We start from the raw sequence: 22711 nt of genomic DNA on the forward strand, positions 1-22711 counted from the left end.
ATCCACACCTTCCACTTTTCTTTTTTGAGTGAAAATTATTCTTTTGTGTAACCATCATTGCATAGTTTGTAATGTGTCAGAGGACTGCAATGAGGTCAAAAGTAAACCTTGAATCTTGATCTTTTTTTTAATTATGTATTGCCCTTTAAGATACACCAAGCACGCACGTGCCTGTAATAATTTAAAGACTGGTTTTTCTGGGCGCAACATTTTCCTAAGTGGCTGGACCTCAAGGTGTTAAAGCTGAATGGGAAATTAGTTAAAATGAATGGAATTTGTTTATCCTTGCCTAGTTAGTATTTCTGTTATCTTTGTTGGTTAGAAGCTTTTTGCGAGGGCATACCAGGAACGTCAAATGAAGTTAAAAATTCTGTTGGGAAGTTTGCACTTTAGTCTTGCTTCATCAGCGCCTCAATGGACAATATCTCTTACTTCCCCACGGATAATATCTTTCGCTTCCCCATTATCATATTCTGTATTTTCTGACTTGTACATGAGCTAAGCCATTTATTGTTTCCAGAATGAGATTTTCACTCTGCAGCGGAGTGTGCGCTGATATGAAACTTCCTGGCAGATTAAACTGTGTGCCCGACCGAGACTCGAACTCGGGACCTTTGCCTTTCGCGGGCAAGTGCTCTACCATCTGAGCTACCGAAGCACGACTCACGCCTGGTACTCACAGCTTTACTTCTGCCAGTATCCGTCACCTACCTTCCAAACTTTACAGAAGCTCTCCAGCGAACCTTGCAGAACTAGCACTCCTGAAAGAAAGGATATAGCGGAGACATGGCTTAGCCACAGCCTGGGGGATGTTTCCAGAATGAGATTTTCACTCTGCAGCGGAGTGTGCGCTGATATGAAACTTCCTGGCAGACCGAGTCTCGGTCGGGCACACAGTTTTAATCTGCCAGGAAGTTTCATATCAGCGCACACTCTGCTGCAGAGTGAAAATCTCATTCTGGAAACATCCCCCAGGCTGTGGCTAAGCCATGTCTCCGCAATATCCTTTCTTTCAGGAGTGCTAGTTCTGCAAGGTTCGCAGGAGAGCTTCTGTAAAGTTTGGAAGGTAGGAGACGGATACTGGCAGAAGTAAAGCTGTGAGTACCGGGCGTGAGTAGTGCTTCGGTAGCTCAGATGGTAGAGCACTTGCCCACGAAGGGCAAAGGTCCCGAGTTCGAGTCTCGGTCGGGCACACAGTTTTAATCTGCCAGGAAGTTTCATTTATTGATGCTAAAGTTGTTCACACATCAAAGCATTCTTTTTGCTAAAATTGTGCACTCACACAACTATTCTTTGTTTAAGTAATTCTTCTCAGTAAGCAGATAAACTTTTACGATGAGTTTTTCTTCTGTCTTTACTATGTTGCGGAACTCATCAGTCAGACAATTTTGCAGGAGTATGCATCAATATGATGTTCCCATTGTCACAAAAGTTCCAGGACAAGTTTGTTGAAAAACAGAAATTGCACTTCACCAAGTAACTGTCTTATCTTTTATCGAAGTAGTGCCCTTGGCTATCTGTACATGTTTACCAACGTTTTTGGGGGTCTTGGAAGCAAGCAGGGAAATTGTCAACTTTAATGCTTGTAAACTCATTTGTCACAGCCTGTCAGATGTCTGTGATATGTTGGTGAAGCTTTCTTTTCAGTCGTCTTTTGACTTGTGGAAACCAGGAAAAATCACAAGGCGAGAGGTCGGGTGAATATGGCGGATGTGGGATGGCAATAACAGAATGTCTGGGCAGAATCTCAGTAACAGATGAAGCAGTATGTAATATTGAACTGTCATGCAGTAAGAACCAGTCTTGAGAATGCCGCAAATCAGGATGGCGTTATCGAATTGCTTGTTGCAAAAGTTTCAAGACTTCGATGTAAAGATTTGGGTTCACTGTTTGACCTGGAGGCAGATAACCTGGAGGCACATGCTCATGGTAAACTAATCCTTTACAATCAAAGAATGCGATCAACGTTGTCTTTGCTGTTGAAGGTTGTTACCTGACTTTTTTCAAGACTGGTTATCCAGGATTTCGCCATTCAGCACTTTGTCACTTCATGTGAGGTTCATAATTGTGGCACCAACTTTTATCCTCAGTAATAACCTTTGACAGAAATGTGGGATCACGTCTGACACAACACAGTTGTTCAGCAAAAATTCTTCATCTTTCCTGTTACTATTTGCTTGTTAGTGTGTGAGGCACAAGTTTTGCATTAGGTTTCTGTTTCCCTAAATCTTCGCGTAAAATCTTGTGAAACACATCACAATTCAAATTCACATCTTCTGGTGTGGCACACACAGTTACATGACTGTCTTCTTTCAATAACCACCTTAAATGTTCCACATTTGCATTAATATGTGCTGTAGACAGGCGATCAACTCTGAGATCATTTTGCAGTAAATTTCTGCTTCACGAAATCTATTGTGACACTCAAAAAAGGAACTTCTTGAAAGTTCCCCGCCTGCATATGCTTGCTTAATCATTGTCCATGTTTCGCTAGGGGTTTTCCCGATCTTAACGCAGAACTTAATGTACACTCTTTGCTCACAATCAGCATCCATTGTGTCACTGTAACTAATACGCCAGATAGTGAGTTTTCGCGGAAACATTGCCAAGGTTATTTCAAGGATGCACACATACCAGGTAACATAAAGACAATGTTTGTTCCTTTTTAGTATTGCAAACTCAGAAATAAAAATAACTATCCTAGAACTTTTCTGACGATGGGAGTTAATGCTGTTTCCAAGTTGTGTTCCAGAATATTCATAAAAGCTAGAGAACATTATAGAGCACTGTCGAATTTTTCCCTTGAAAAATACATTTATGAGAAAATGTTCTGGTGACCAACTGCAAACACTCATTTCTCTACAGCCACAATAGCTACACTGTAACTATTATAGTGCATTGAGCGGATTGAGGTACAAATTCCTTTTGACCATCCACATTTAAATTTTGCCTGGTTTCTTCAAACATTGTAATGATTTCTTTCAAAGGTCTAGGTGATATTTCGTCCCATCCTTGTCGAATGAGATGTTATATACTGCCTCTAATCACCTAGTTGTTGACATCTCATTAAGCACTCGTATTCGTCCTCCTTAGTTAGTCTTATGGAAATATTCTGTAATTGTGAAGTAGTTAACAGTTATTTAAACACTATGAGACAGAAATGAAGTAGTTACTAACACAAATAATATGAGAGAGATATGAATCAGTTAAGTGGTGTTATGTATGGGTTAGCATCTGTGTCTCCCATGTAATACGTGAAATGAACTCTGATTACTGAATGTGCTAAGATTTATCAAAATCATTTTTCATTTTAAAATACCTCCTGCAATCTATATGAATCTGGCGTGAGCACGTGCCAGTATGTGATGATAATAGTACACCCCTGTGAACTGCCCTGAAACTGAATCCCAAGGATGGTTTCTTTCAATTTTTCACAAGAGATAAATTGCATACGACCAATCAGTCTATGACATAGTATACAGAGATAGGGGCTCCTCAGAAATGGATGGTTTTTTTGGCCCCTCTGTAAACTGGTGAAACAAAATCCCAAGTAGCTCCACCTATGATCATTACCAGATATTTTTGAAAAGTATAGTATACTTCATATACTAACCTGGGATTCCTCTGTGTGACTTATGGCCACAAGAGAATCCATAATCTGAGCTACAGAGGAAGGCAACTCATATTGATTTTGTGGAAGGAGATGGGGAGAAAAATTTTTTTACAAAAAATTCAAAACTATTGAAAATATTTGTTTATTAATCATTAGACATATTGATGCTATCAAATTAAATTACACACCTTCAATATATTTAAGTTGGAGAATATAGTCTGTACATGATTAGTATGTATTATTTTATATGTGATTTGTGTGTATTGTTTTGCTGCCAAGCCAATAATGTTCAGATAAATGCCAGGCACCTAAACGTGATTTGCAGAGTATCTATGCAGATGTAGTACTTTCTATATTAAATTTTCGTTTTATACTGTTGGATAACAAAATTTCCCAATGCTGGCTCATGCTGCTAAACAATTAGGCGATTATCATTAAACACATTTAATTTGTATCTGTTGAGTGATGATGTTTGTGATAATGCACAAAATTTGGGCTTTCTGTTTGTATAATTGGGGTCTCTCTGCCTATTCTAAAGTTATAGAACCAGTCTGTTTCTTTATTTCTTTCTTAGTTCTTTGGGACTTGAATATAAGTACTCTTGGCCAAGTTAAATGAAAGTCAACAACATTGTTTTCGTGTTAATAATTTTATCAAGTAGTTGATTAGTTGTTTTTCTTGATGGGTATCAAATACCATCTGGATTTTATGGTAGCCTCAAACAATATATGTTTCAGTATTCTCACCTGGTTTACATGATTTTGTTAGGCTGTTCGTTCTCTGGAAAGTAGGAAGTATTTAGTAACTCTATAAGCAAAAAGGGAAACTCAAAGTCTGTTACACGATGATTTTTTGTGATCACCATTGCACATGTGCATAAATTTCCAACAGCCCAATTATGCATAGTTTGTTGAGGTTATGTTGTGAAGCCATTTATGTGCAGTAATGTCTGTCGACTCGAAAGGAAGCACGCTTATGCATATGGATGCTTACAGATAAAGAAAAAATTCGTATGGGACGCCATTTCTGAAGATTATTTTAAGAAAAATTTTTGATGTGTTGTTGTGATGGTGAAGTATTAGATAAAAAGTCGCCGATCATATAACTATAAGTTTCGTTGTAGGGAAACGGGAACGAATATGCCAGACACTTATGAAAAGTATATATGAAAACTATGGTGATTTAAAAGCACAAACCAGCAGCCCGACATTTCAACAAGGGAACCGATTGGGTATGTGTAATAAAAATAGCTCCACAACAACCTACTACAAATAGAGATGAAGCACACTCGTGGCAGAAAATACAAAATTGAAAAACACAACCTCTGTTCTGCTGGATTCTGGAGGCTGTAAAATTCCCAAATATGTCGAGTCCCAGTATGTTACCCTAAATATCTTTCACGATTAAAGCTGTGAAAAAAATGAAATATAAATTACTTACCGAAAGCTAATTAACCTTGACGGTTAGAACCCTTCCTTAAGTATTTATCTGTTTCAGGAATAATAACTGAACTGCTTTGTTCTGAAATGCGGACTTAATATATACGTATAAATACATAAGTCGTCGGTTACTAGCAAACGAAATTTTTTAGCCTCTTCGCTGCAGTTTCCCCAAGCAATAAATATAAAATCTTATTGCGATCTTCTGAAATTTGCAAACAAAACGTTATCATCACGTAGTATCTCGTGTACATCTGTTACTTAAAAACTTTATTTATCCACCGCCGCTTTGGCATTTTTTTTTTCGCCTTTTAATCACAATAAACGCAACTCTACCTCCCATGCCAAGAATGAAATTCACAGCAGACTGCCCGAGCAATGAGGCAACGTGTGGACAAGAGAACGCCCGTGCGTAAATGCGTTCTTTCACAAATTTTTGTGAATGCCTTTTTATTTATTCCTGTGCGTCTGCGACTGCGCAAGACGAAAGAGACATAGTGTGTACTCACCTTTATTACTACTATTATTTTTAGTACCTACACAAGTAATAAATAAAATTAATTCCCGTAGACATTACGCAAAAAATAATTAAGGAGTACAGTGAACAAATGGTTCATTGTTCCTCAGTACACTAGTTAGAAGGTTATGTAATAGACTGGGGCATAAGTGGACTAAAAATGTCGTAACGCATGTATTCAAAAACATAAATATATCACATAAAACATAACGATTTTCAACGGAACAAAAACAGAAAAGAAAGATACAATAAACGAAAAACTTCCTGCCTCGAAATCTGAAGGTGAAAGCAGTTGTTAGATGGTGAGAACAGTATCTTCCAAATTCAGTGATAGTACTCACTAGTAATACTCAATTTACACAGACTGCCAACATCACTCGTACAGCAACATTGAATTTCCCTGAATAGTGATCTAAATATTATCGTTGGTTCACTGTCCCCGTGGTTCATTATTTCACCTTTTTTCCTAAAGCTTAATTAATTACTCTTCCTACTCATGTAATCTTCAATACCAGTATGTATGTTTCATGGTCCAGTCTTTCTGCTGAAATAATAGCAAAATGATATTGTTTAGGCATAGTTTGTGAACAGCTGTCTAGCGCTGAGGTGCATTCATTACTCTGTAGTCAGTCTGTAGACAGTGTAATGAACTTTTTGTAAAACATTACGGAGAATGCACCTAATAACTTTCGTTTCTTTGAAAAGCAGTGTCTTTACTAGGTCGCCAATGGCAAAACTCTAGAAGCTCCTGATTCGGTGATGGTGCCTGAGTGAATGTGTCGTGACTGAGCGTTTCCAAAATCACCTACCGCTTTAGCAAATGCCAGAATGGCTCCTTTGGAGACTTCACTCTGTGGTCAGTAAAGTTGAAACTTCCAGCACGGAACAGGACCATGTAGAGGAACCACAGTTCAAGCTTAAAAGAATAATCGACCACGCACTGGTTAGATAATAACCAGTAGAGCAGTTCATAATGGGAGGGACCCTCCATGGTATACAGACTCTGAAAAGAAACAACTAAAGAAACAGAAATCACTGCATAATGCGTGTGAAACAAAGTGTAGGACTACAGACGAGAGATGCTGAATGAAAGGCGGTTGATTGTTAAGTGATCTTCCACAAAATCCAAACAAATTCTGGTCGCATGTAAAGGCTTTTAGTAACACCAAAGTTAGTGTCCAATCCCTAGTGAACGAGACAGAAACTGAAATGAAGGTAGCAAAGCAAAATCTGAAATGCTTAACTCCGTTTTCAAATGTTCCTTTACAAACCTAAGAGACTTACCCTAATCTAATCCTTATACCACTGAAAAGATGAGTGAAATAAGTATTAGTGTCAGCGGTGCTTAGAAACAGCTAAAATTGTTAAAACTGGACAAAGCTACAGGACCACATGTGATCTCCGTTAAATTCTATACTGAATTTGCGGCTGAGTTGGCTTCCCTTTTAATTGTAATCTGTCCTAAAAGGCACAGGTCACTCCCGTCTACAAGAAAGATAGTAGAAGTGATCCAAAAAAATTACTGTCCAACAACCTTGACATCGACTTGTTGTAGAATATTATAACATAATCTGAACTCAAACACATTCTGAAAACTTTGGTTCAAGGCAGCCGGGTGTCTCGATTTCCGAAAAGCATATGTGTCAGTACCACATCTAAGCTTATTGTCAAAAGTACGACCATATGGGGGTATCAAATTAAATTTGTGACTGGACTGAGGACTTTTTGGTACAGGGAACGCACCAGGTTTTCTTGGACGGAGAGCCATTGTCAGATGTATAACTTCAGATGTGTCCCAGGGTACTGTGTTGGGATCCTTGCTGTTCATGTTGAATGTTAATGACCTTGCAGACAATATTAATAGTAAAATCAGATTTTTGTAGATATCTGTGATGAAATAGTGTCTAAAATAAGCTTCGTAAACATTCAGTCATATTTTGTTACGATTTCAGAATGGTGCAGAGACTGACAACTTATTCTAAATGTTCAAAAATGTAATACTGTGCACTTAAGAAACCGAAAACACGTAGTATCCTCTGACTATAGTATCAGTGAGTGACTGCCGGAACCGGCCAACTCATACAGATATCTGTGTGAAACACTTTGTTGGGATATGAAATGGAATGATTATATTGTCTCAGTCGTGGGTAAACCAGTTGGTAGACTTCAGTTTATTGGTACAATACTGGGAAGTGAAATCATTCTACAAAGGAGATAGTTTACGAATTACTCATATGAACAGTTCTAGAATATTGCTCAAGTGTGTGGGACCCGTAGTTTTAACGATTTAGAATAAAAAAATTAAATCTTTCTTCACCAGTTAAATCGACGCAGTTCTCAAGCACTTCTTCACAAAATACGTCGCAGCATTTCGTCCACTTCAAGAAATGGCTGTTTCTCGATCGCCGTACATAACACATTTCGTGTCAAATATAATAATAAAATCAGTAATGAACCTGTAGAAAATGAGGAGTAGGACGAAATATATGAACCGAACATGGCACGACATGACAATGCAACGGTCGGTTGCTTCTATAGAACATGCATTCACTATGGGTTAAAGCACTTACAGAATCTGCACCATCTACTGCCGTTACGCAATTCGAGCGATGTTAATGTACGCGTGAAAACACGACAAATGGCGCAGTCTTCCAGCCATATCGCAGCATCAACTGTTCGTTTCAGGATTCCATTATGCACGTACAACATAGGGCGAAAGACGAGCCGTTGACAGCTGGCAGCAGAGGGTACGTGACTGTAAACAATAATCGCCTATGGAACTGCGGCAAAACGGAGATGTTGCCAGAAAGATCTATTCAAAATCTAGTTAGGCAATTGGTGTGGTAGACCCGTGAAGCAGCCACTCCAAGCCCGCTTACTAAAGCCTAGTTTACACGACGACACTAGGTTGCAGGCAACTGCACTACCGGCCACTGCGCATGTGCGCCGCGCGTTTGCGCAACTCGTCAGTGAAACTTAACTGTTTCGGCCTGTTCCAACTTCGGCGACACTAGTTGCATGAGTGTTGAGGTTATGAGTGTTCATTGAGTGTAGACAAACTGAAATATGAAGTGGGGAACGGAGAATACGTTCGCTGTTGGATATCTATGCTTTGCATAGGTGTTTGTGGGATTTCAGTGGTGCTGATTACAAAATACAAAAATAAGCAACATATTGCTACTCCTGAGACTGTCACATGCGATCACAACATTGATAGTTTGACAATATCTGAGCTGCCGTACAAATTTTATTGAATTAGGAGTGTTCTCGATTGAAATGCATGCAAAGTGATATGTAATTTCAATTGTGGCGACCGTGCTTCAAGCATTACAATATCTTTATTCCTTATCGCATAATTAACTTTATTTAGAAGAAACGTTAAGAGTTCTGGTGACTTTCTAAGATAATTAAAAGAACTTCTTGGGCCTTCGATTACAAATTATTTCAGCAAGGATTCTGAGCAACCGAGCTGACGTCTTTTCTTCACCCAGTCACGAATCGAAACACGTTTCTTATTTCTTATTATTTTTTTTTCCTTGTGAAGCGGTTCTACGTAACAAGCTTTAAACCCATCACAACTCATGCGACGTGCAGCTGCCAAAACTTTGATTTCAGACACGACTCAGGAACGACAAAACGACGAAACTGAAGTGTGTACTGGTTTCGCTGTCTACAGTCGAAATGAAAACATATGCGTGCAACTCATTCTACGCAACGAGTGGCGCAACCCAATGTCGTCGTGTAAACTAGGCTTAAAGCGAGCTATATCTGGCCCATTTCACAGATGCGTGTAATCGCTGCCCCATTATTATTTGCTTGCTCGTTACTAAAGTTAAAAATTGTCCAGAGTTGTAAGGCGTTGAAATGGAGTGGAGTATAAGTATGTAACAAAAGTAACTGTATAGGTGGAGATATGCTGTGACTCCTGAAAAGACTTACCTTCAAAAGCATGAATAACCAGCTTCTGCAGCGCGGGCCGCTACGAGACTTGCACGGAGACAGTTGTGAGGTTCTGGAAGGTACCGATAGAGATGTGGAACGATGCCGACTCCGGTGCCTTGGTGAGCTGCGTTTCTCGGTTGAGGATCTAAGGCACATACAGCCCCATCGAAGAGGTCTCATAGATTCTCGATTGGGTTAAAATTTGGGGTGTTTGGTGGTCACGGGAGTACGGTGCTCTCCGAAGAACGCACGTACACTGTGAAATGTATAACATGTTGCATTGTCTGCTCGCTGGTGCACACCATCGCACTGAGGACAAACAAAATGCATGTTAGGGTGGACACGGTCCCCAGGGATATATGCATACTTGTATTAATCCATTGTGCCTTCCACGATGATGAGGTCACCCATGGAAAGCCCAGGAAACATCACCCAGACAATAATGCTGCATTCTCCGGCCTGGACTCCAACAATTGTTACAGGGTGTTTGTTCTCAGACTTTTCACGCCATGAACGCTAACAGCCACGTGTCCTATTGAACTTGAAACATTATTCATCGGAAAAGGCCACCTGTCGCCACTCACAAGGGAACCTCCCCATCGCACCCCCCGCAGATTTAGTTATAAGTTGGCACAGTGGATAGGCCTTGATAAACTGAACACAGATCAATCGAGAAAACAGGAAGAAGCTGTGTGGAACTATGAAAAAAATAAGCAAAATATACAAACTGAGCAGTCCATGTGCAAGATATGCAACATCCAGGAGAATGTGACTTCAGGAGCGCCGTGGTGCCGTGGTTAGCGTGAGCAGCTGCGAAACGACAGGTCATTGGTTCAAGTCACTCCCGCGAGTGAAAAGGTTACTTTCTTTATTTATGCACATTACGATCTGTCCGTTCGTTCATTGACGTCTCTCTTCAGTGCAATAAGTTTAGTGTATGTGTTTTGCGACCGCACCTCAAAACCGTTCGATTAGTAGACGAAAGGACGTGCCTCTCAAATGGGAAACGAAAACATTTGATCGCAAGGTCATAGGTCAACCGATTCCTCCACAGGAAAACACGTCTATATATTCTATACGACACTGGTGACGGCATGTGCGTCACATGACATGAATATGTTGTCGACCCACCTAACTTGTACACTTGGCGAATGGGTAGAAAGATTCTTCTACCTTGCCCGATTTAGGTTTTCTTGTGGGTGTGGCAATCCCTCCCAAAAAAGTGATGAAAACATAAGAGTTTGTCACATAAACTGCAACAAATGAATGCAACAGTTTCACAGTCGCACAGTTTTCCCTGTGCTCTGTCAAAACATATGTTTTTAACGTTTTCAAATTTTTCCGTGTGTAGACCGTCAAATTCTGCATATGTCCAAGAAAATCTGAACATGTCCTGGAATTTTGGAGAGCGAAGTTGATTATGTGTGAGTGCCTGAACTTTGATAATTGTCTGAAAATAAAAAAATTAAACTTTTCACTCGAAGGAAGACTTGAATCAAGGACCTCTTATTCCGCAGCTGCTCACGCTTACCATGGGACCACGGCGCTCCTGAGTTTACACTATCCTTTGTATTGCCTATCTTGCACATGGGCTACTCAGTTTGTATATTTTGCTTTTTTTTTCATAGTTCCACACAACTTCCTGTTTTATCGATCGATCTGTGTTCAGTTTTTCAAGGCCTATCCACTGTGCCAACTTATAGGTAAATCTGAAGGGGGTGCGATGGGGAGGTTCCCTTGTCAGTGGTCGTCCAGCTGCGGCATTGGCGTGCAAATTCCAGCCTTCGTTACGGATGAACAGCAGTCAGCATGGGTACGTAAACCAGACGCCTGCTAAGGAGGCCCATACGCAGTTAAGTTCGCTGAATGGTTGTTGAGGAGACACATTTGGTAGGCCTTTTGTTCATCGGGGCGGTCAGCTGCTCAGTACGTGCACGTCTGTTCGCCTGTACACATCTCCGCAGTCGTTGTTCAGTCCTGTTATCTAAGGCTCGTGGTGCATTACATCTGCCTCGGCGCCGGTTAGAGAGCGCCATTTTGCCACGCACGACATACTTTAACCACGTCGGATTGCGAACAGTTCACAACTTTGCTGCTTGGGAAATGCTTCTAAGCCCGAAAGCCAGTGATCATTACTTTTGGACGTCAGATTAATTGCTCCGTTTCCGCATCACAACAACTGGACTGTTTTCACGCCCTTCACCTTCCCCAGACATACTTTAGATACCCTCCACTGAGAGTGTTGCCACATGCTGTCTTGAGTGGTTAGTGAATGTCGACATCGAACTTAGGCGGCGGTCGCATTACTGTGACCGGGCCATGTAAAATTCAGACTTTCAATATTAAGGAAATAATTTATGAAAATGATAACTTTGTTAAAAAAGCACATATATTTAAATGTTAGGACGTCTTTTTTTAAGCTGTTTATCTGGCATGTGGTTCAGACAAAAACAGAATAAAAGCTTTTGAAATATGGTGCTACATAATTATTTATTTATTTATTTATCTCTTGTTCCGGTGATCCATGTTGTGACACTATCACAGGATATGGAACGTGTCAATTTTACAAGCTTTTGGCCAGAATTTATGGTAATACATAAAACAAAACAGTAAACAGTAATTTAGGTCCCACTACAAAAATTCCATTTTAGAGATAGATAGAGATTACAAAACAAAAAACAGTAAACATTAACTTATGTCCCACTACAAAAATACATTTTGGAGATAGATAAAGATTACAAAATAATAAGTGCTACAGAGGAATAAATATTGCAAAATATATGTTTACAATAAAAATATTCGTTATTATAAATACAAATTTGGGCATACATTTGCAATTTACAATACAAGAAATGTTAAACACTGTAGTTCAGGAACTCTTCCAATGTATAAAATGATTCTTGCAATAGGAACTGCCTTAAGGTCTTTTTAAACAAGATATCATCATCTACCAAACATTTAATTCTTGAAGGGAGGGCATTAAAAATCTTACAGCCACTGAAATGGACTCCTTTCTGCTGCATACTTAGATTTGGCTGTTCATAGTGGATATCATGTTTCCTTCTAATATTGTGACTGTGATATGCACTATTCAGCTTAAAGATTAATGCTGAAGATTAGATGGGCAGATCAGAAACTAATGAGAAGGTACTGAATCGGACTGCTAGAGAAAAAAAATTAAAGTCCTGGATTAAAAGAACGAATCGATTGATAAGACACGTCCTGAGGCGCCAAGGGGCATGATGATGAAGTGTGTAGGGAAGGAGAAGTAGATAAAATGCTGTCAAAGGTTACTACAGTAACCAGGTTCAAATGGATGTAGTTGCAGTAGTTACGCAGCAATGGAAAGACTTGTACAGCGTAGAGGAAAGTGGAGAGCTGCACCAAACCAGTCTTCGGGCTGAAGACCTCAACAACAACAAACTCTCGACATCTGTTTCCGATGTTCACATTTCTTCATGTTCGTGCGTTTCAAAGAAGTTGTGAACCACAGAAGACGGTTATGTAGATAGCTTGCACTCCCGTTGTGGAGAATATTTAATAACGCTCCCAATTAACTAACTATAGTTAGAGACAGCAAGGGACTTGGAAGAGCAGTTGAACGGAATGGATAGTGTCTTGAAAGTAGGATATAAGATGACCATCAACAAAAGCAAAACGAGGATAATGGAATGTAGTCGAATTAAGTCGTATGGTGCTGAGGGAATTAGATTAGGAAGTGAGACACTTAAAGCAGTAAAGCAGTTTTGCTATTTGGGGAGCAAAATAACTGATGATGGTCGAAGTAGAGAGGATATAAAATGTGGACTGGCAATGGAAAGGAAAGCGTTTCTGAAGAAGAGAAATTTGTTAAAATCGAGTATAGATTTAAGTGTCAGGAAGTCATTTCTGAAACTATTTGTATGGAGTGCAGCCATGTATGGAAGTGAATCATGGACGATAAATAGTTTGGACAAGAAGAGAATAGAAGCTTTCGAAATATTGTGCTACAGAAGAATGCTGAAGATTAGATGGGTAGATCACATAACTAATGAGGAAGTATTGAATCGGATTGGGGAGAAGAGAAGTTTGTGGCACAACTTGACCAGAAGAAGGGACGGGTTGGTGGGATATGTTCTGAGGCATCAAGGGATCACCAATTGAGTATTGGAGGGCAGCGTGGAGGGTAAAAATCGTAGAGGGAGACCAAGAGATGACTACACTAAGCAGATTCAGAAGAATGTAGGTTGCAGTAGGTACTGGGAGATGAAGAAGCTTGCACAGGATAGAGTAGCATGGAGAGCTGCATCCAACCAGTCTCAGGACTGAAGACCACAACAACAACAACAACAAATACATTAAAGTGTATAAGTGCTGTAATTGGTAGGAATGTTCCCCAAAGCATAAATCTTCTGTAATTAATGAAAATAATAAAAATATTTTTAACACTCGATACCTAAGCGTTTGTACACGCTTAAATTACTACACACACTAAGATTCAGTGGTATGTTTAATATAGAAGGTAAATATAATTAATGAAATGTTGTACTATTTCTGATAGATGAATTTTCTTTGTTATTTCATTGAAAAACCATTTACAACAATACAAAGGATTGTTTAAAAACATATATATAGTGGCAGCCATGTTGGCATAGGCGCGCAGTATTTCGTGTGATTTTGGATGGAAAGCGTGTAGCTTGTTAAGTAAGATTCATTTCAGTATTGTTAAGTATGTTAGAAATTATCTGAGTCTTTGTAAAGATGGTTGGATTTTTCGAAATTACTATAAACAATATTTTGAAACTTAATACTTGATTAAATATTCATTTGACTTAACAGTCTATTTACAGTTGTTGTCTAAGAATCCAGGACCATGGCTGCGACAGATAATATGGATGCGTACAAACCCCGATATAATTCTAACTAGAACCAACAAACTTTTCAGTGTCTTGCTTTATTCCCTGAGATCGAACGTCTTCTGGTCACGTTTGTTCCCCTGAATTCATATTCTGAATCTAAAAATATATGGCCATTTGTTCTCAAATAGTTTTTTATAGTCCTTTACGAAAATCTTGGCTATAATTTCTTCACAACCTAGCAGCAACTTTTCACACTGTAGTTCAAAGAGTAGCGGGTGAAATAATTACAGTTTTTGAAGTAACTTCTGTGGTAACTTATTTAAAAGCAAATTTAGTTCCCAAGAGTGAAGACTGTTTCCGAAACATCATGTGCTAGATCAGGTAAATTGGAAAAATGAAGGCTTATTACCAGAGATTGAAAAATTGGAACAGTATGTCCATACAGTTGATCAAACAGCAGCCGAATAGCTACTTTTATCTATCTCACCTCTCTGCGTCTAGTATTATCCCACTGGAAAGGGTGAAATTATTTTCGAAATGTTTGTCAATAGTGCAAGTGAGCGGGACGTTGGCACCAGTCCGGTATTCACGGCACACCGGCCCTCGTCGTTAATCCGCCGGGCAGATTCGATACGACGCAGTCGCCGCTCCCCTAATCCCGGAAGCGGAAGCGGTTCTCCTGGGAACCTCAGTGAAGCTTTATAAATTCCTGTGATTTCACGGAACAGTACGGTAATCTAACGAGAATTAATTCCACTAGGGCAGTATCAAAGACACCAGTGGGGTAGTCAAGGTGTCGTAGAGGTAAAACTCTGGGCCCATTCGGGAGCATGGCGGTTAGAATCCCCGTCCGATCATCCAGATTTAGGTTTTCTTTGGCTGGCCTAAACCGCTTAAGTGTAATACCAGAATGGCACCTGTGAAATGGACCCAACTGTTTCACTCCTTCCTCACCCAACCCTAACTTGCGCTCCGTCTCTAACGATCTCGAATCCGATGTGATGTTAAACCCTAATCTTCCTGCCTTACTTTTCCAGTGAGTAGCAATAGTACAGCTCTTTGTGCGCTCTGCAACGTTTTCCTACTCATGCGAGGGAGAACTACGAAACTAGTAAATGCAGAAAATATGGTGTTATGCCATGCTGCTACCTCTGTAAACTGTGAAGCATAATTCACATTAACGGTAAGTAAAGAGAAAGGAAATATATGACTCGTACGGAATTGTTGGTTGGGAGCAGCATGGAGAGCCGCTTGTACGAGCGAGGTGGAGCAGCATGGAGACCTGCACCAAACCAGTCTCAGGATTGAAGACCACATTGGACTCGCATTCGGAAGATTTAGGTTTTCCGTGATTCCCTGATTCCCCTAGATCGCTTCAGGCAAATGCCGGGATGGTTCCTTTGACTATCTTAATAGCCCCGGTTTGTGTTCTGTCCCTCTCTTCATGCAATACGATGATTGAGCCCTAGGCTAACTAAAAAGCGCTATTTTGCTTCAGTTCGTGTTTATTCCTCTTTTATTTCTCCAAATAATAATTGCAACTTCATGCTTATTGCTGTTTTACTGTCTTTTCCTAACTGTAAGTAAAGGTTTATCTCAATAGGGGTAAGATAGATACTCCCTACAGGAAAATTAAAGAGACCTTTGAAGAAAGGAGAACCACTTGCATGAATATCAAGCGCTTTGATGGAAACCCAGTTCTAAGCAAAGAAGGGAAAGCAGAAAGGTGGAAGGAGTACATAAAGGATCTATACAAGGGCGATGTACTTGAGGACAGTATTATGGAAATGGAAGAGGATGTAGATGAAGATGAAATGGGAGATATGATACTGCGTGAAGAGTTTGACAGAGCACTCAAAGATCTAAGCCAAAGCAAGGCCCCCGGAGTAGACAACATTCCATTAGAACTACTGACAGCCTTTGGAAAGCCAGTCCTGACAAAACTCTACCATCTGGTGAGCAAGATGTATGAGACAGGCGAAATAACCTCAGACTTCAAGAAGAATATAATTATTCCAATCCTAAAGAAAGCAAGTGTTGACAGATGTGAAAATTACCGAACTATCAGTTTAATAAGCCACAGCTGCAAAATACTAACGCGAATTCTTTACAGACGAATGGAAAAACTGATAGAAGCCGACCTCGGGGAAGATCAGTTTGGATTCCGTAGAAATGTTGGAACACGTGAGGCAATACTGACCCTACGACTTATCTTAGAAGAAAGATTAAGGAAAGGCAAACCTACGTTTCTAGCATTTGTAGACTTAGAGAAAGCTTTTGACAATGTTGATTGGAATACTCTCTTTCAAATTCTGAAGGTGCCAGGGGTAAAATACAGGGAACGAAAGGCTATTTACAATTTGTACAGAAACCAGATGGCATTTATAAGAGTTGGGGGACATGAAAGGGAAGCAGTGGTTGGGAGGGGAGTGAGACAGGGTTGTAGCCTATCCTCGATGTTACTCAATCTGTATATTGAGCAAGCAATAGAGGAAACAAAAGAAAAGTTTGGAGTAGGTATTAAAATCCATGGAGAAGAAATAAAAGGTTTGAGGTTCGCCGATGACATCGTAATTCTGTCAGAGACAGCAAAGGACTTGGAAGAGCAGTTGAACGGAATGGACAGTGTCTTGAAAGGAGGGTATAAGATGAACATCAACAAAAGCAAAACGAGGATAATGGAATGTAGTCGAATTAAGTCGGTTGATGCTGAGGGAATTAGATTAGGAAATGAGACACTTAAAGTAGTAAAGGAGTTTTGCTATTTGGGGAGCAAAATATTTGATGATGGTCGAAGTAGAGAGGATATAAAATGTAGACTGGCAATGTCAAGGAAAGCGTTTCTGAAGAAGAGAAATTTGTTAACATCGAGTATAGTTTTAAATGTCAGGAAGTCGTTTCTGAAAGTATTTGTTTGGAGTGTATGGAAGTGAAACGTGGACGTTAAATAGTTTGGACAAGAAGAGAATAGAAGCTTTCAAAATGTGGTCCTACAGAAGAATGCTGAAGATTAGATGGGTAGATCACATAACTAATGAGGAGGTACTGAATAGAATTGGGGAGAAGAGGAGCTTGTGGCACAAGTTGACCAGAAGAAGGGTTGGGTTGGTAGTACATGTTCTGAGGCATCAAGGGATCATCAATTTAGTATTGGAGGGCAGCGTGGAGGGTAAAAATCGTAGAGGGAGTCCAAGAGATGAATCGTGCAGATTCAGAAGGATGTAGGCTGCAGTAGGTACTGGGAGATTAAGAGGCTTGCACAGGATAGAGTAGCATGGAGAGCTGCATCAAACCAGTCTCAGGATTGAAGACCACAACAACAACAACAACAACGACAACCAACTACAGTCACAGAATATTTTAACGTTTGATTGCTTATGCATTTGATTTACTTGGATGGATCCAGGATCATCATATCATAATGCTATACTCGTTATTTTATGTCGTTGAGTACTTCGATATGTCAAGGAGATTTTGTGCCATAACTCTTTCGATGTAACTTATAATTTTTTCTTTTTCATATGTTAGGTACTATGTACCGTATTTTACTCCTGATTTTGTTAGTTACTTGGTTAATGTCATCTGGCGGATCTGACACGTATTACGACTGTCGTCTCACTTGCGCGCCTGTAATTCGTAAGAACTAATCGCTGTCGCAATTTTGAAATCGGCTCCCGTGAACACAGCGTCACCTCCACGCCGCTTCGATGGTAACTAGTGTCATAGGTCAAGCATTATTTCCAATGGCACTACGATTTAAGAGCAATACGCAGTTACGTGCATGCATTTCTGCTGGTCGACCTGCATGCCAGTACGTATTTGACATTCAGCCACAGTTGCAGCCCTGAAATCCTCTTCTGCTGGATCGCACATATCGATATGATCACGCCGTCTCCATGGGAAGCATTAACGTCGCCTAACTGCAAACTTTGCTGCCATACAATCTACGAGTTTCCGATAATTCCTCACAGATGTGTTCTCACGACCGATTATGATTGATTATCTCTTCCACATGTTTTATCACCGATTAACGAAATACTGTTTGTAGCATTTGCTTTATACAATATAAGACACCTATTTCTTAATTCATTTGCTTTCGTACAACCGTTCTATATATACTTTATTGTAACAACTGTTTTGTGTCATGTATGCCTGATTGGCTATCGCTGACGTAATTCGGTGTACTGTGGGCGGAGCATCTCCGCTCGCCTGTGAATTTGCCGTTGATTGTGTAACGAAAAAAAGATGAAATGGAATATGTGGAGTTAAGAGAGGTTAAAAAGCAAAAACATCATTCCCGTATTAACCACTTGTTGTAGACACGCTATGAAAACTATTTCATAGAACTGTTGATTTTCTTCTCTCTTTCTCCATGCAATATTGTATTCTTTGACTTGACCTACAGTACAGTACCATCTTTTTACAGAATGTAATGTAACAGGATCAAATACAAATTAAATTAAATCAGATGCTGATAAATGCTCGCCAAAGCCTCCTTATTTCTGGTACACACGCACAAGCATACACACGCTTGCATAAGCATGCATAATCGAAATACAATCAAGCATCAAGCTGCTTGTACAGTATTGATGATCGTGCAAATTTATTCTCCACACTCTCAAGCATGCCTGGGCAAGCACGGTTGCGCAAGGGTGCTTGCCAAGTGTGCCATTACGTGGGGGCCACCTTAAACGATCCTTTCACTCCAGAACAACTCGTGTGTATTTTACAAATTTTCACCTTAACAATTAAATAATCACTGAATCGTTAGCCGATCGGTTCGGGTTTAAAACAACCAGCGATAAAATATCTTGAACTAGCCCACGATCGGGCTGGAATATTATAGTGAAGAACAATCCACGGTACAAACTAAATGTGCGATTAACAAGGCCAGGTGCCAAACACTTGACTGCCTTCCATCTTCAGTAAAACCATCGATTTCCAGAACAGCAACAGTCAACCCAGACTCCTATTCGGAAACAGTCACGTGGGTAAAAAATGGCATCGTGTATAGAGTCAGCAAAAACTTTGCAAATCGATCATACAAGGCACGACCTTCTTTCCACACAAGCGTTCTTATTTGCATGTGCGAATCAGAAAAAAATCAAGTAGCTAGTCAAAATAAACTTCCTGACTTCGAGGACATGTCCTTTCGCACTTCTTAACACTTACGACATAGTCCCCTGCATGAAGAATCTTATGTAACGATGAACGAAGAGGAAGTAAAAAAGGCGAGTTAACAAACAGAGGTTGGCCAAACACGTGGGAATACCGCGAGAAGTGCTTGCCTGAACATAAATGCAGATACTATGCAAGCCTGCACGTTGTGCTGTTGCATTTGACGACGAACGGCACCTGTACGATGGCCTCGATACGTTGAAAGGGTCAGGCGTGATCAGAACAGCGTTCTGCGTAGTTGTCGAGAGCATTATGTCGGAGCTAAGTGACTTCTAACTTGGGCAAAGTGTTCGCGCTCGTGTGGTGAATGCTTCCGTAACCAAGGTAGCGGAAGTGTTTGATGTTTCAAGGCGCTTCGTATGGAATGTTTATACCGCATACAGGGAAAGCGGAGAAACATCATCAACGAGTACGAAATTGTGTGTTGAGTGAACGTGACGGACGGTCGTTGAAGAGGATTGTGACGAGAAATAAGACGACAGCTGCAAAAGTCACTGCAGAACTGAAGTCGCACTCCCGGACCCTCTCTTTCCCTTTGAAGGCATAAAGGGAAAAATAAACGTACACTCGATCGCAGTGTAAACGAGGCACAACACACACTGCTGATCGACCCGCCACCTCCCAGACAGTCTGAGAAACAGCCGGAGTGTCATGTGGTAGTCAGCAGGTGAGCGAGACTGAACAGTGGGTAAAGATCGTGTGGCACTACAGAAAGATGTAGTTTTGCGAGACGATCAGGGCGATATTGGAAAATTAAGGATTATTCGAAAGTGCTGTTAGTTAATAGCATGTTCCATAGATCATTTGAACGTTTCTGCTATCGAAATGATGTGGAAATGGTTCAAATGGCTCTGAGCACTATGGGACTTAACATCTTAGGTCATCAGTCCCCTAGAACTTAGAACTACTTAAACCTAACTAACCTAAGGACATCACACACATCCATGCCCGAGGCAGAATTCGAACCTGCGACCGCAGCAGTCGCACGGTTCCAGACTGCGCGCCTAGAACCGCGAGACCACCGCGGCCGGCGAAATGGTGTGGAACGAGTCAGTTTACACGACATGTATACATCATTAGTATTAACATTAATGAACCTATTATCTTCTAGTCCTACTCGTCTAACTACACATAAAAACAAGTTTTTTTTGTAGGTTACCAGATTTTATATAAAAATTCGTCTATGGAACGAAGGAGTTATCCAGGAGAAATGATTTTAGGTTACATTTAAAACTTTCTTTGCCAACTATTGGACGTTTTATGTTGTTGGGCAAATGATCAAAACATTTTGTCGCCGCGTACTGAATTCTTTTGTGAGCCACTGACAGCTTCAATAATGCGTAATAAAACTAATTTTTTCTCTAGTTTTGTAGGAAAGAACATCACTATACTTCTCAAACTGTGATGGATTATTTATGACGAATTTCATTAATAAATATGTGTAGTCTGATGGCGCAGTTACAATGCTCAACGCCTTGAAAGGGGCCTACATGACGACCGTAGGTGAACACTAAATATTACTCCTTCCTTTCTATGGAAACATGCAAAATATGTCAGGAGGTTGATTCGTTTGTTCCCAAGACTAGGAGCTATACAAAAAGTAAAAGTACCTGAACTTGTTCGAGTAGTTCAATAATGCATTTTCTTCATAGAGGGTATAACAGCATTGAATTTATTAAAAGACGTTGTCTTTTCCACTTTTTCTGTATTAATTTTATTTGTTCTGTGCTGATATTCATGAGAGAATACAGAATAACCTTGGCCAGCACTATCTTCCTTCAATGAAGCGGATCGATGGGTGGTTTGAGGTAAGAACCTTGATATACAAAGTATGTAATATTCGTATCAAAGCAAACGTAGGTAAGGTATATTGGGTCATAATATCGAAAATGAGTATATCTGTGATATGTACAGTTTTATGGTAGAAATAGTATATACTATGTGTTGTCATTTCCTTCTGTAACATGGCTTCGAGGACGCTGGAGCAACTGCGTCGGACTTGCTGCAACAAGATACGTCATTGAAAGCGCGAAGCCAACGGCCGTGCCAGCCTGAATGGCGTCGTCGTTGGGATAGGGGCCTTATATTACTATTAAAAAAGATGTTGTACTCATGTATTGTAGAAAGAAAAAAGGCGAAAAGCTTTGTATGATACTAATTCATGTATCAGTTTTTGCCTGGTTGTCTTCGCATTATTAAGTCTCACTTATACATTGATCAACCAGAGTTTCTGTTATTAGATTAACGATACAAATATTTTATGAAAAACGAATAAAAACTGAACAGAAGATGTCGCTAACGGAAATTTAAAATCTGTATTGGGAATTTATTTGTTGCAAAAGAGTTTATCCTAGATGCTCAACGTGTTAAATCTTACGCAGATCATGTTGAATAGAAGCCGAATCATTAACTGAGTGAGGCTGAGAAAACGGGAAGTGGAGTACCTCCGAGACTGATGATATTCGGTGAAGTGACTTTGGGTGTTGGTGACGGCAGTAACGTCCACGGTTAGTTTTGAATGGCTATTACATGCTCTTTAAGGGATATAGAGTTTTCAAAAGCGAAAAGTGGCATAATTTTTGACATTGGCGTACCGTTAGCCCAGAGACTGAGTTACATAGTTCCGTTCATGACTGATTAGATGAATGTGTTTATATCGCTAGTTGTCCTAGCAACGACCGACAACAACTATATGCTGAGCTGCGGAAAATCCGTAATTTCTTGAGGTTATGAGCAGATTTATTCATAACAGTTACGTAATTAACGCCTGCTAGCCCTCTTAAACAAGAACGTGCTAGAATAAAGCATTTCTTCGAAAGAGGCGACGTTAACATCGACCACATTACCACTGGTGGCTGGTTGGCAACACTCTAGTAAAGTTAAGGCCTTAAGTAGAAAAATCTTATTGTAGTCCGATTAAATTTGCTTGATACATGACACTTCACGTGTTGTAACTGATTTTCTCCAGTTAGAGCGCTCAGCATTAGGGCCCAATCGTTAACCGTTGCCAAACTGCCACAACAATCGGTCAGTGCACTTCCAGTTCCTTGTCCGGCATTCTTTCCTGATGTGTTTGATCCTGAATCCTGGGTCTGACACTTTTGTTTCGTATTTCATCACATATGATAACCACGCAAAAGAAAAAAAAAACACAGACACACAACGATTCTAACGAAATACACAC

The sequence above is a fragment of the Schistocerca gregaria genome, chromosome 1 (assembly GCF_023897955.1).
Source record: "Schistocerca gregaria isolate iqSchGreg1 chromosome 1, iqSchGreg1.2, whole genome shotgun sequence".
NCBI lineage: Eukaryota > Metazoa > Arthropoda > Insecta > Orthoptera > Acrididae > Schistocerca > Schistocerca gregaria.